This window comes from Drosophila miranda, chromosome 4 (genome assembly GCF_003369915.1).
Source record: "Drosophila miranda strain MSH22 chromosome 4, D.miranda_PacBio2.1, whole genome shotgun sequence".
Lineage (NCBI taxonomy): Eukaryota > Metazoa > Arthropoda > Insecta > Diptera > Drosophilidae > Drosophila > Drosophila miranda.
In genome coordinates, this window is record NC_046677.1 from 8,203,593 (window position 1) to 8,210,609 (window position 7,017).

The window sequence follows — 7,017 nt, forward strand, 5'->3', positions numbered from 1 at the left end:
CGAGCAAGACCAGCAGCACCAGCCGCAGCCTCACTCCACTCCTCGGCAGGCAGACTTACACTTGGCTGACTCGGAATTTCTGTTAATCAAACGCAGCGTTCAGTGTTCAGCATGAGAAAATGCTTAATTGTATTATTACATAACTTTCGCTGGGATGAATGGAGAGACAGTGGAGACAGTGGAGGGGCGGCTGTGCCCATAATTCATTTACCACTCGATACAAAAGTCGTTGGCCATTAATTCACGCGTTTGCCAGGGATAAATCGATGTGGCATCAAAGGATAATTAATGCGTCACCAGAGCCAGGAGGCCTGCAAGTGGCAGCTCGCAAATCCCAACCCTATATGCTATGTGGAATAGTGCATCAGTGGATCATCAGTGCCATTACCTAAGCATATGTTTATTAGGCATATCAGTATTCGGCATATCATGTTTCGTAAATGATAAAAACATTAAGTTCCAAATTGTAAATCATGGCTTTCGTATAGCATTGTCAGGGCTGTGCTTATCGGGGCACTAAACTTTCTCTAGAGTGTCCTCCACCCACACATACACATACGCTCACGAATCCTAAAGTCCTCTGATGCATACATATATTCTGTCTATATATACATATATTCTGTCTATATATACATATATATATATATATATAAAGAACAAGCGCAGTTTGTGCTTTTGTATTGAAAACAAAATCCTTGTTGAGCTAATGTACAGTTTTTTTTTTTTTTTTTTTGCAAAAGTTAGTGGAACCCATGGGCAGGGAGGGCTGGCTGTGGCATCAGACACATTGACGTGTTTGCTTATGTAAACAGGAAGTGGTGCGCTGCAGGCTACACAGAAACAACCAGCCCAGCCCATTGACAGCGTGAGTTCGAGTGGGAAATGGGAGGCAGAGGGTCGGCCATGTTTGCTGTCCTCCCTCTCCCTCTGCCCCTCACTGTCTGCCACTCTGGTATATTGCTCGAATGTGCCACAGCAAAAATATTTGCCCACATGAAATTATAGTAAAGCGTACATTTAATGAATGGCCACCACCTGGGTGTGTGTTTTTAATGAGCAGAAGCAAGGACTGCAGTCCTGCATCATGAATGGTTATTGGCAGGCGGATGTTCGTTGCGGATGTTTGGGATAGCTCACACTGCGAATATAATTCCATAAATATGGATACACGTGGCTCAACGTGTACGAAGAGGAGATGAGCGCAAGCTGTTGTGCTATGATGAGACAGATCCACCGGGGTGGTAGTCTTAATGATATAGACAGGTTACACTTGCATGAATTGTTACTGAATGGTGACTAAGTAAAGGGATGACTGAGGTTAGGATGGGGATAAACTAAAACAAACCAAAAAAAAGATCGCCGGCGGGTCAAAACTTTACTCTTGTGTCGCATGACCAGCCAGAGTGGACAGAAGGCGGCAAAGACCATGCCCATTCATCTCAGGAGAAGAAATTTTTCCACACAAGAAACTTCTGAGCAGAGTCAGCAAATCGTAAGTAAATTTACTTATAATGGGAATGCCAAGATTTTGTCCAAGTTTTGTTCGTGCAGCGGAAAATTTACGAGCCCGCATTTGAATCTCTGGCTTTTCACTTAATATTTGTTTATGGCACATATAGTTTGGACAGCGACCGAAAAAATAGAGCACGACTGCCATAAATCAAACTAAAAAAAAGAAAAAATATATTTATAAACGGGCCAACTCGGGCTAACACAAATATTGCCTCAGCAGCAGCAACACAAAGAGAGCCTTGATAAACTGCTCTAGGAGGGGAAAAAAACTGTAGATGGCACATAGCCTGTGCGGCAAGATGGGGCAGCGAAAAAGGAAAATATGTAGGTATAAGTATTTCCGACGACGACATTCAGGTGCAAGGCAGTACGCGTCAAGGAAGTTGTCAAAACATTCAGATAAAATTTTCTGGCCACGGCCTCACAAATGACATTTAATAGCCGGTCAAAAGTGGGGTATGGGGTATGTGCCGGCCCTTTTTTCGATCCAACTTAAAGCGCAATTCTTAATTTGCGGAGAAACCCTCGCTCGGTGGAAGCTTTGTCGTTGTGCCACTTTTTTTGCTTAACTGCGCAAACATTGATAATAAATTTTACCTTGGCGTTCATTTAACATCACCTCTTTTTTTACCCTGAGCTGCCATCTACATATTTTCAAGGATTTTCCAGAAGAGCCTTCGAAAGAAATTAATCTGACCGACGCGAAATTTACGAGTTGCCTGGCTAAAGGTGCCCACGTTTTTTTCAGCCAATAGTTTCATACATACTATATATGCACCAGCTATACCAAAAGGTTTACACAAATTTCAATATTAAACGACCAGCTCCAGGTCGAGCATTTGTCGTTTCTGATGTTTTGCATATGTTGATTGGTTCCAAATAATCTAATTTCGCTTGGATAACGTGTATTCAACAATTATAGTAGATCAGAGGACTAGTTCTCTTGGGCGTTACGTTTAGGCAACGTAACGCCAGTGCCGATACATTATTTCTAAGCTACCAGTTCTTTCAATGCAATCCAATAATGTTCATCCACACCCGTAGCATACAGACACTCGAACACGTAACCCATAATCACACACACCGCACACTCTTTACAAGAGGCAAAAGAAAGTGAATTATTTGCAAGTGGCACAGCGCCAGCGCCAGCCACAGTTAAATCAGCCACAGGACACACATGAAAGATAGAACAGATCCTGTGAAAGGTAGAAAGTGAGAGTTTATTAAATTAACCCCTATTGTAATTTGATTAAAAGACACTTGTCCTGTGAGGAGGACAATGAAAGAAACCCCCATACAAACACAAAACATAGGCTTAATATATACATAAATACGATGGGATGTCCAATTATAATACAAAGTTAAGCCCAGTGTGAAAAATCGGGATTAGCCTTACGTCAATCTCCAACACCTAAATTTTCTATCATGTAAAGAGAAATTCATGTGCCCCAAAATCAATACTATGGAAGTATAATAAATTTAAAATGCAGTGTTATTATTCGTGCTACAAAGTATCAGTAATAATGCTTGCTTAAAGCCATTTATTAATATGGGTAAAAACGATATTAATAAACTGCAAACATATCGAGCCCGGCCTCGGACATGTGGCCCACATACTTTCTTTGTCAAAGATTTTTCTAGATAGTACTGATTGATTCTACAAAGTGTTTCAGATACGATACATAGATACCTATGTTTATTTCCATTGCATAGAATATGAATGCTGCTGTATGTACAATACATACAATAATATTCAGATTAAAAGAAATGACGGATGAATTGAATTCCAAAGGGAATCAATTCAAATTCCGAGTCCAACAATAATATGAAGCTTTGATACATTTATATCATGTAAGCCAATGTACAGCCGTACACAATATCCATTCTTGGATAAATTGAAAATCGACCTCCTCCTTTGGCACCTGCTTGGGGCAGGGGGTTGGGATTGTTGGATTAGCTGCACCCTCGACATGCAGAATTCCAACAAAGAGGGCAGCAGAATGGGGAAAACATAGTAATTGAAAGCGGCCCAGACAGCAAAGCCCCTTTGGCACCCGAGATGGCTCACAACAATGCTGTCAGCTTCCCCTCCCACTACCGCGTCACTGTGGAGGAGATGCGATGCGGCGGCCACCCCCACCCGGCTGTTATGGCGGGCCTCCGCGCTGATCTTCCCGCGCAGCCGGGGGGGGGGGAGGGGGTGGCCAGAGGCGCACGTGTTGGCTTAATTAAATGTTTTGCTTTTAGTTTTTGCTTTTGTTGTGTGAATGTGATTGTGAGCATGCCTGTCATGTATATGTATGTATGTGTGTAGTACTTCCGGTTGAAAGCAGGGCGTTGATTTTGACGGCTTGGCTTTCATTTACCCTCTAGTTCTGACTTATCCGCAGAGCTCTTCTTATTGGATGCACACAGAGGCTATACAAGTAACTACAATTTTGAGACTTCCATTTAGTTCAGTATTTAATTTAGATGTAGTTGTATTCCTGTATGGACAGGATCTAAGAATATTTAAGGTACTTTCGAAGAATTTTGAGAGGATACTATAACGATGCCATGGGCTCTATCATCTACCGTGGACCGCAAGGAGCTAAGGAGTCGCTGGCTAAGGAGTCGTCTCCTTACGCCCTGTCGCGGGATCAGGTCATGATCCCTCAGAAACTCCCTTCTTCTAGTATTCCACCAATGACATGTACCCCAGTGGAGTACCCCTCATGTGTCCGAACCCTGGCCACGACGATCGCTTCGTTTTGGCCGGCCTGCTGGCCAATGTTCCACAGGTGCTTGCCGCTCAACACATATTGGATAGACCAGATGCTTAGGGAACTCGATCTCGGCATACGGCAGTACATGGTGTAACCAGATTGGGTATCGCGTGTAAGCAACCCACATATAAACAATGATTATTCATCGGAACTGCTTCTGTGATAGCGATAGCGATAGCGGAATTCACTTGAGCAGTCGGACGATTCCAGGAACGACGATTAGATGCCTGTGGTGGCAGTGGCCTATAAAGCGACCAGTCTGGTGGGCTCTTCCTTCAGTCGTTTCGGGGCAGAGGCAGAGATCAGTTCACCTTTGCTGCCAACTCCAGCATCAGCTACTGAATATTCTAGTAATTGGGGTCGATTCCTTGAATATGTTAGAGCTCTGGTTGCTGATAGCAACGATTGGTCTTTCGCTGGACTCGGCGCACGCAGGGCCATGGTCAATGGAGGATGACTTAGTCCTGGAACACGATAAAGTTATCGGTGGTGGGAGTAATATAAAATTTTCGGACTTTGTGGTCATCTTAGACCAAATCGAAGAAGAAGTGAAAGCTCCCATCTATCCGCGTATTATCTGCCTGTGGCTCTGCTTTGGGCTTTTACTGATCCTGCGCCACTACCATCAAACAAAATATAATAAATTACTAAACTAATACTATGTGACAAAACAATATATTATTTATACACTATTAAATTATATGAAAATAATTATTAATTATTAAACCGAATATAATCGGTTCTAATTGAATAATAAGTTATGGAGCTACATTCGGCGCACCGCAGATTATATTGATTTCCCCTATGAAATTAGACAACCAATAAAAACACTCCGGTCACGAAGTGAGAGAGAACGAGGAAGAACTGAAATGAGAGATAGAAATCGAGTGAGTCCGCGAGGCGGGGGTTTCATTCACAGAATATTGTTTTGCTTATTTTGTCTGTTCCTAATAATAATTCGTAAGTATTTAAAAGTGTGCACTCAAAAAGCAGGCGGCAAGGCCCTGTGTGCAAGTGCGCTGCTGCTGGGCTGCAGCTCACGTACAAGTGTATAGCAATGGCTGCCACCGTCTTTCCTGCTTTCTACGTACACAAACATACTGCAAAACATGTGAATGTGTGCGTGCGTTAATACTGTTCGAAGGCCAGGAGTTCGGAGAGACAAGCGGCAGGTTGGCTTCAGCTTATTTTCTTCTTTCTAGCTATAGCATTGATCCGGTCTCAACGTTAATTCTTTGTGATTTGTAGTTCTCTTATCTTGAAAATTGTAAATGCCACAGATTTTTGCGGTTTGAGAAGGCGGCACCACAGCAGTGGCTAAATCGACTCGTTCCCTGACGACCAAGAAAATATATCCTGGAAAATCTTCCTTCACGAATTTAATACACCTCTGTACTCTTCGAGTACCGCGGAATGCAAGGTCACACAATAGATAAAAAATAATAATATAAACAATGAAAAATAAAATTTAAAAAAAATATACACAGCCTAAACCCCAGACGGGACTTGAACCCGCAATCCCCGGCTTAGGAGGCCGGTGCCTTCTCCATTAGGCCACTGGGGCTTGTTTTAGTACTCAACTAAACAGCTTTTTAAATTCAATACAGATCCTTTTTTTGTCCCAAAATTCCATTGGATCCACTAGGATGTTACATCCGACGTTGAAAACAATCTTCCCTTAAAAATTAAATGGTTGTAACTGGAATTCCAACACTCCTATCCCTCATTGATGGCACTTCCCACTCGTACAGTGGTTTCTTTTCAGGTAGTCGTCATTCGAAACTAATATGTCCGTTCACTTATCGGTAATTTGTACAATGTATTTTCCATCATTTGAAGAATGAATCGGCAGTGAACAGATATATGTAGTGCCTGTAGCATATCACATACAACGATTGTTGTGTGTGGCGGTGCCACTCGAGCTGGTCGGGGGTGTATCGGGCAGGACTGGTGCACGCGCTGGCTCCGGCTGTATGATCGGTAGTATGGGGGGGTTCCTATACTGGTCCTTTCCTATACGTGCTCGCGTCGATACCTTATCTTATTATTATTTTTTTCGCGTGCGATACCCTGCGTATGACCGTATGACTAGTGTTAGGGGGTTGGGGAAGGAGGATGAGGAGGCTGGGGGAATTAGAAGGGACAAAGGAATTAAGGGGACAGGGAAGTGGGCTTCCGCGTTGCATATCCGAACCGACGGGTAGCTGTGCTGGTGTTGGATGCAACAGCCATGGCCCTCCCAACCTTGATCATCCTAATTCCGAAGAAAATATGGCTTATGGATGATCCCTTTTCTCGCCGGGGGTCATACCTCACTCTCCCTCATCGATCCCTGCATGGCTCCTAAACAAAAATCTTCTAACAATTCATTTCCAAATCTTTAACAATATTTATTTTTATCGATAGTGCCTAAAGCTAAATACATGGGTAGAAGGAAAATGATATATAGTTATGGGGTGAGTATAAGCTAGGGCAATAAGAGAATTAAAACTATAGGAATAATAATTTTAAATAATAGGAATAAAATATATGATCTCAAAAACAGGTGGTAGGGTACTGGGAATAATTTAACGAATAATAACAATAATAATGAATATTTAAGTAGGAACTTTTGTAATTTAAGATTTCTTCATTTTCGGTATTTTTGTATTAATGCAGAAGTAAGGGTAACTAATCACCGTCGCATAGGTGTGAAGCACCTGCTGCCGCTGATCTGCGCTTACAGCTTCCAAAGCTCTTG

The 7,017-nt window shown here is 42.5% G+C and overlaps 1 non-coding gene across 1 annotated transcript; it reads right to left on the bottom strand.

The window, feature by feature from the left end:
- Positions 1 to 5,768: 5,768 nt before the first annotated feature.
- Positions 5,769 to 5,841, bottom strand: Trnar-ccu. The gene has a single exon. It is a non-coding gene; the product is annotated as a tRNA-Arg (tRNA).
- Between the last annotated feature and the right edge of the window lie 1,176 nt (positions 5,842 to 7,017).